Source organism: Myodes glareolus, chromosome 20 (genome assembly GCF_982192425.1).
Source record: "Myodes glareolus chromosome 20, mMyoGla1.1, whole genome shotgun sequence".
NCBI lineage: Eukaryota > Metazoa > Chordata > Mammalia > Rodentia > Cricetidae > Myodes > Myodes glareolus.
The window spans coordinates 7,201,360-7,209,310 of NC_142045.1; the positions used below are offsets into that span (position 1 = coordinate 7,201,360).

General features: G+C 45.9%; 1 long non-coding RNA gene across 1 annotated transcript; it reads left to right on the forward strand.

Annotated features, from left to right (window-relative positions):
- Nucleotides 1–224: 224 nt before the first annotated feature.
- Nucleotides 225–7,427, forward strand: LOC148118770 (uncharacterized). The gene is made up of 2 exons (XR_015735719.1): nt 225–467; nt 7,089–7,427. It is a non-coding gene; the product is annotated as an uncharacterized LOC148118770 (long non-coding RNA).
- The last annotated feature ends 524 nt before the right edge of the window (nt 7,428–7,951 follow it).

The window sequence follows — 7,951 nt, forward strand, 5'->3', positions numbered from 1 at the left end:
CTTCCTGTATTCTGAAGACTGTGGACAGCAGAATGATCCATATCATTGTCAACCACATCACCCACCTTAAGACTGGCGAAGTTAAGATCAGTCCTTTGAAAGATGCATCAGAAAAACCAAGAAGGCAGAGGGCAAACAGTTAATGATCAGGGTTGTGTGAGACCAGGAGGTAGTGGCTGTGGAGAAGTGCACACCTGTGTGTTTATAGACACAGGTGCGCATGCGCACAGGGGGAGAGACATAAATGGCGGCACTTGAGAACCGTTGCGACTGAGTATCGAGAGAGAGAGCCTCTGTCTCACTTTCCACCTGAGAATCTGTTGAGTTACAGAAACTCATCAACCCACTCGTACTGTTTTCTGTCACCTGAAGAAATATAAGAGATGGCCAACTCATAGTGAAGAGACAGTCACTCCGTCTCACCATTCAGTGAAGTTTCCATCTGAGATCTTTGGGCCGACAGCAAGGTAAGTCCACGAGGGGCCAAACTGCTTACCCCCTGGTGGAAGGTCTAAAAGAAAAAATAATGAGGAAAGTGTGGGGTTTCACGATCTCCTCTGAGGACATACCCCCAATGAAGCTCTCCTGCAAATCTCCAGGAATGAAACGTTCCATTCTTCCCAACAAAACTAATTAAAATACCTGGCCTAGGTGAAGGGTCTTTCCTCTGTCTATAAATGACGTTAAGAATGTGAATCTCTCATGGGTGATCCAGACATGGATGATGGAGCCTAGGCTGAGTTATTCTCCAGGGACTAATAAGGGTAAGCTTATAAGGCTCACAAGGCACAAAAGTTTAAATCCCATCAACCACCCATAGGTTCAGATCTACCTCAACCTATCAGACTATAGTTGTAACTTTTTCAAGGAAAATTAGTTTAGGGAAGTTTGGGGACAAAGTCTCGGGAGAATGCCAACATGCCCATGGAACTGGAAGGGATCAGTAAGGTCATGAAAGAGGCGTGGCAATTGGAGGGCACTGGAGATCTAGAACAGCTGTATTTATCCTGCTGGTGTGCTTTGTGAGGAAGAAGAGGAAGCAGAACCATGAAGCCATAGCCTAGATGTAAACGCCCTCTGACTTCTAAATGACGAGAACATTGCAAGGAAGATGCTTCCTGCGTTACTGGGAGAGTGGAGGTAGTGGCCATCAGTAGATAGAGACCATGAGATGTGGTTGTGGCCAGCAGTGCAGAATGAAGTCCATGGCAACATCAGGGCAGCATGGGGAGTGGTGACCTTGTAAATCAACAGTGATGGCATTAGAGCCCAGAAAATGGAGTCACGTGATAAAGAAAGTTAAAGCATGAAGCTAGGCTTGTCAGACAGTTGCTCTGATATACGAACTCCATCCTATCTATCACCTTGGAGCCTCCTTGTGCTGGCTAGCTTTGCAGCAACTTGAGACATTTTTGAAAGAGGGAACCATGGCTGAGAAAGTGCCCTAACTAGATTGACTGTAGGCAAGCCTACATTGAATTTTCTTGATTAATGATTGATGTGGGATTAATGATTGCCCGCCCACTGTGGGCAATACCATCTTTGACAGGGGTCCTGGGGTGTGTGAGAAATCAAACTGGGCAGGCCAGTAAACAATATTCCTTCATGGTCTCTGCATCAGTTTCCCCCTCCAGGTTCCTGACTTGGGTTGCTCCCTGACGTTCCCGGATGACAAACGGCAAACTATAAGATGTAATAAACCATTTCCTCCCCAGGTTGATTTTGGTCATGGTGTTTTAACACAGCACCAGAAACTCAAACACACTCTTAGAAACCTAGGAGCAGAGGAACTGGCGAATAGCAATCTTGGGGGTACTGGGTGTAGGTGAGGTTTCCCATCAGGACTGCCAGCTCCCTAATAAACAACATGGAGACTTCTTATTAATTATAAATGCTCAGCTGGTAGCTTAGACTTGTTAGTAATTAGATCTTGTAATTCAATTTAACCCATGTTTATTAATTTATGTGCTGCCACATGGCTCATGGCTTGTTACCTCATCTTCAGCATGCCCTGCTTACTCTGGCAACTCCTCACTTCTTCTTTCCCATGCTTTCTCAGTTTGGCTCTCCTGACTAACCTCTTCCTGCCTAACTATTGGCCAGTCAGCTCTTTGTTGAACCAATGAGAGAGCAACATATCTTCACAGCATACAAAGGGTTATCCCACAGCCTCAGCCAGTACTCATTTCGCCAGTTTAAATGGGTACCACTAGAGTGTTCTGTTCAGGCCCTGTGACGGTTTGTTTTCCTTGTCCTGGATTTAGAATCATTAGATGTATGTCTGGGCACACCTGAGGGGGAACCCACCCAGAATATAGGCAGCATCATCAGGTTTTAAACTGAATAGGAAGGAGGAAATGAGAGGGAACCAGCTTTCATCTCTGCTTTCTGAGTGTGGACCTGGTAGGGACAGTCACCTCATGCTCCTGTTACTATGACTTCTGGTCACGACGGACTGTGCCCTCTGATGGTTAGCCAGAACGAAGGTATTTGCCATAGCAAGAGGAAAAGGAAAGCATATGGCTCCCCAAACTGGACTGGCATTGTGGGGTTCCTTGGTCCATGCTGTAAGAGTGAGCATGACTCACCCGAAGAGTGTATCTCTTTAGAACATCACTACTGTTTCTCGTGAGCTAGCATCACAAAGACGTGAGGCAGACGGATTGGTTTGGTGACTTCCAGAACCCAGTAGGTGCATCTCCTCCTCTAATTGTGATAAAACACCTGGAGAAGCAGTTTCAGCTCTAGACCTTGGTGGATCTCAGGAGACCAGAAGCTGATTGGAATGATAACCGCCAGCCACAACCGGGAAGGCATGGGCGTGGCACAGGCCACTGGGAGGGGACATTTCTCATTCAAACTGTAACAGTAGGCCCTTGAAGATGGCTTGTGCAGACTGTTATCTAAGATTAAAGTCTCCAAAACTGATATGTGGGTCTGTAGCTGAGTAGCAATGCACATGACCTGCATCCCTGCTTTGGCGGTTGTTGTAATTTATAAAATGGCAGGAGAGAGAAAGATGCCACGTGACAGGGCTTATATGGAGGGTTATTTTTTATTAGGGGGAAAAGGAATAGGAGAAAGGGAGGAGGAGAGAGACCAGCCTCTGCTGAAAGGAGCAGCAGAAGAGAAGAGGAAGGGAGGGGGGAGGGAAGAAGGGAGGGAGGAAATGGACAGAGCCTTTTTTAAAAGGGAACATAGTGAATGCGCACAGGAGGCGCTCTTAGTGGCTACAGCTGAGGGTGGATCCTGTCAGAACCCCCAGGCAGGCCAGTACAGATGCCTGAATGCGAACAGAGGTACCTCATTTACTTCCTGCCAGAGGAAACTGCTTGCAAAATATAGTCCCACAGAGAGACCTTATAGTAGGACCACAGCCGATCTTATTGGAAAGCAGGGACACCAATGTGTATATCTGAGACCGTCTCTCTTTCCATAAGCTAAATTTCCTACATGGCCTAAGATTATGCAGAGTCTTCGATGTGTGCCCTTGCTTATTGTAACCCAGAGAAGCTTGCCTCTCTGTCTAGGGGACTTCAGCAGTGCGGCTGCTTCTCCTCACCCCCTTCTTTTCTGTACTCTCCTCCATCCTGAATTTTCTTTTGTTTTCTGCTTCTGCTTCATTTGAGCAGAGCAGCTCTGGTCTCTGGCACCTGGGACAGCCTGTATATGCATTTGTGTTTGCTGTACTGCACTGGGGCCAGCCAGGCAGGGATTATCATGGCTCCTCGCTCTGGCTTTATTCCTGCAAACTGCTCGGTCATTTGTTGCTTAATCCTCGAAGCCCTTTGTCCTGGAGTCAGCACCGTCTCACTGGGGCTCTTGGTTTTCCAGCTGAGGAAGCAATGTTACAGGGCTTGCTGGAGGACACAGGTTGAGCTGAACATCTTTCTGCGCTGCTCAGGAAGACTTGTAAGTGAAAGCAATAGCAGAGAGAGAGAGAGAGAGAGAGAGAGAGGAGTTGAGCTGAAGTGGGGCTGGGGTTTTCAGGCTTTTTAAGAAAACTTGACACTGTAAACTCAAGGTGTGAAAGGTTTGTTTATTGGTTGAAGACTCCTTGGGGGTGGGAATCACAAAAATGAGCTTGTAAACTCAGTTTCTTTAGGGGTGGAGGTGATTTTGAAATGCTAGGAGTCATCCAGGTCCTTTAGTGAGTCAATCTAGAATCTGTTTGATCCCCAGTCCTGCATTATTTTTTCCTCTCCACTGGTAGTACTTTCCCCACATTTTGAAAAAAAAAAGTCCTTGTTTTCTGTTTTGCTGATAAAATGTAGGTCACCAGGCTTTGGGAATTTCTTACTTTTCCTCCCTTCTACCTTTTTCTGAACTCCCCCTCCATCATAGTGGTTGTCAAAGAATTAGCAGACCACACCTCTGGGCATGTGTGTGCCTGTATTTCCAGAGATGCTTAGCTAGGAGGAGAAGGATTGCCCTGCGTGGGGTAGCACATCTCATAGGCTGGAGACCTGGATAGCATAGAAGGAGCAAAAGGGACACAGAGCATCCCTCCTTCCATTTTCCTTGCATCATAGTCCCCAGGATGGAAATTTCTCAGTTGATGAAGGACCTCTGTTCCACCCAGTCCCACAGCCGTGGGAAACACTCAAAAGTCTTACATTAATTATAAATTCGTTGACCTCTTAGCTCAGATTTTCTAATTAACTAATTCTTACGTCTTATTTTAGTCCATAATTCTTGTCTGTGTTAGCCACATGGCTTGCTACCTTTTATCAGTGAGGCATTCTCATCTTGCTTCCTGTTGGTCTGGGTGATGACTGTAGACTGACTCTTCTATTTCCAGAATTTTCCTGTTCTGGTCACCCCACTTATATTCCTGCCTGGCTACTGGCCAATCAGCATTTTATTAAATTAATACAAGTGACAATCTTTACAGGGTACAAGACCATGGTCCCACAGCACTTAGTTCCCCATGTTCCTCCCACTGAGGTGGCCTGAACTCTCTGAAATCGTGAGTCAAAGTCTGCCTTTCTTTCTATTGCCCCTTTTGAGTGTTTGGTCACAACAAGTAAAGTCTAACACAGAAAACTGACTTCAGAACGTCAGGCTCTGGAGACTTTGGAGACCTTGGAGCTGGTTTGCAGGAGGGATTTGAAGAAACTTGGAGGTGTGGTCTCCAGAAGCCCTAAAATGTGGTAAGCAGAACCTAATGGACAGATCTGATTTGGCCCAGAAGAATGAGAATGGATAGGAATGAGGGCAGAAGGACCGCACCCATCAGCCTTCCAATGGGAAGGAGAACTCTACTGGGAGTTGAGTTGTGCCATATTGTCCATGTCCAGAGATCTTGTGTGAGGCTGAAATTAAACCAGATGGAGTAGCAGACATGACAGGAGATTCCGAGGCTGTCCACGATCGGGTCACGTGTGACTGTTTCCTGCTTCCGCCTTCCACACACTGATCTTCACTGTTGCATCCATGTACAGACATTGCATGTACTCTTCATGTTTTTTTCACTGTCTCAGCTACTTCTCAGTTTCTGTGAAGAGACATTGCAACTAAAGCCACCCATAGTACAAAAAGTTTGTGGGGACTTAGAGTTTTAGAGGGTTAGTTAGAGTCCACGATTCTCATTGCAGGGATTGTGGCCGACTGGTAGGCAAGCCTGGCACCACAAACGCCTCCCAGTCCACAACTTCTAACGCTTCCCAAATAGTTCCACCAACTGGGAACCAAGCTTTCGCATGTATGCGTTTGTGGGGGTCATCTTTATTCAAACCACCACAGTCTCACCAAAGTCCAACATTTGGGTACAACCAGTTTTATCACCCCCTCTCCACCATTTATTTGAATACATGGTTATTTTTGAATTGTTTCTGTCCAGATTATCACATGCCCTTGGGTGTTTATTTTTTTAAAATCATTTATTCAGTATTATAATAGTCCTTGGCTCTTTGTAGTTTTTTTTCCCCCTGTCTCTTTCACAAGTCCCCTTTTCTCAAAGGTACATCCTTATGTTCTTCATGACCCCCAATTGCAGCCCTTTCTCTACACCGACTTATGGTTGTGACCCAACACTGAGGTTCGTATCTTCACCTCAAAAGACTTCCAGACACTCCAGTTGCTTCAGACACGTGACTGGACATTTCCAAACTGAAGTCACACCAGTGACTGGAGCTGAGCGTATGTGAAGTGGAATTCACCATCTGCCTTCTGAACCCATTCCTGTTGATGGTGTTGCTGAGTGCTACACCTGAGCCATCCTGGAGCCTCTATTCTTCCAAAGTCCTACCGTCTAAGTCTTGGCATTTTCTCCATTACTGTGTGGCTGAGATCTACCCTCTACCTCCCGCCCTAGTCCTGGTGTTGCTGTTGACCTCTCCTTCCTCAGTCTCAGTCCTACTGCTTAACTGATGCCCTGGCCTCCACAGCTCCCCTTCTCCAGCCTCTCCTTCATGATGTGGGATTCCCCTCGGTATGCTGTGAATACCACTGGTTGCTAAAGAAACTGTCTTAGACCTGCTCAGGGACTAGAGGTAGATGGGGAACACTAAACTGAATGCTGGGAGAAAGAAGGCAAGGGCAGGAAAGAAGCCATGTAGTCCTACTAGAGACAGCTGCCAGAGCTTTAGCCAGTAAGCCACAGTCACGTGACAATACACAGATTAGTAGAAATGGGTTAAATTAATATGTAAGAGTTAGCCAATAAGCAGCTAGAGCTAATGGGACAAGTAGTGACTTAATTAGTACAGTTTCTGTGTGGTTATTGTGGGGCTGAGCGGCCTCCCCCAGCACCTTCATTCTACCATTGCCTTTTATAGTGGAATTTTCCACGTTTCCTCATGCAGGGATGACAGTTATTTGGATTCTATCACTTCCTGGCTCAGAAATTCAGTTTTAAAAAAATGGCTTCTGAAATTCCCTCCAAATGTTATAGCCTTTAATCCTCTGCCTCTGGATTCCCCCATGACTAGCTCACTTTCCTCCCATGTCCAGAGTCCACGCTCCATTCAAGCATGAAGTTCCTTGGGTGCTCCTTGCTCGCTCTCACACACCCTTTCCTTTATGTTTGGCATTTCCCTCTCTCTTACCCTTTCCTTCGTTAACACTGTTCTCTGTTTTACCCCCAGTGTTCAACGTCCTTTCTTCATGACACTGTCTGCATGCTACCCAGTGCAAGGGTCCACCCGATGAAAACAAGAGAGAGAATGGTCACTACCATGTCCCAGCAGCCATTGTCTTCACGCCGGCCAACATGTACCGTGTGTCTCTCTGGTGGGTTCCCAGTTTGTGCTCTTCAGCATCAGCTGCACAATGGAGCCACCTGGGAGCTCTTAAAAACACTAGTGCCTAGGCTGCATCCCAGACCAATTAAATCAAAGTCTTGGAGGCTGGGAATTAGTTATGAGGATTTTTAAAAAAGCTGATCTAGAGGTTCCTCTGTGAAAATAAAGACATGTTTACCAATACCAGACATTTCTGTAGAATGTTTTTTGGTGGTGCTGCGTTTGTTTCCTTTTTTGGAGGGGATTTTGTTTTTAGTCTTATTAATGATGCCTATGATTGTTTCTTTGAAAATATCTTATTTTACTTTTAATTATGTGTGTATGTGTGTGTTTATGCGGGGGGTATGTATATGTGTAAGGGCAGGTGCCAAAGAAGTCCAGAGGGAGCAGCTGATCCCATCGAGGCTGGGAACCTCCTAACGTGGGTGTGGGGAGTTGAACTCAGGTCTTCTGAAAGAGCAGCACCCGGTCTTAACCATTGTGCCAACTCTTCAGCACTTCTGTGAGTGTATCTTATGCTCAGTGGACCTTAAAATGAAACAAAAAATGTTTAAATGAGTTTAGAAAAGGAAAAGACAAGTTGAATTTTAAGAGAAATTCAAATGAAGTCAATGGCTAGCCCACATTGGAAATCATGACTACTGAGTCTCATTGCATATTAACCTGTTTTGAGTATTTGGTGGAAACCGTGTATACCCAAACACTGA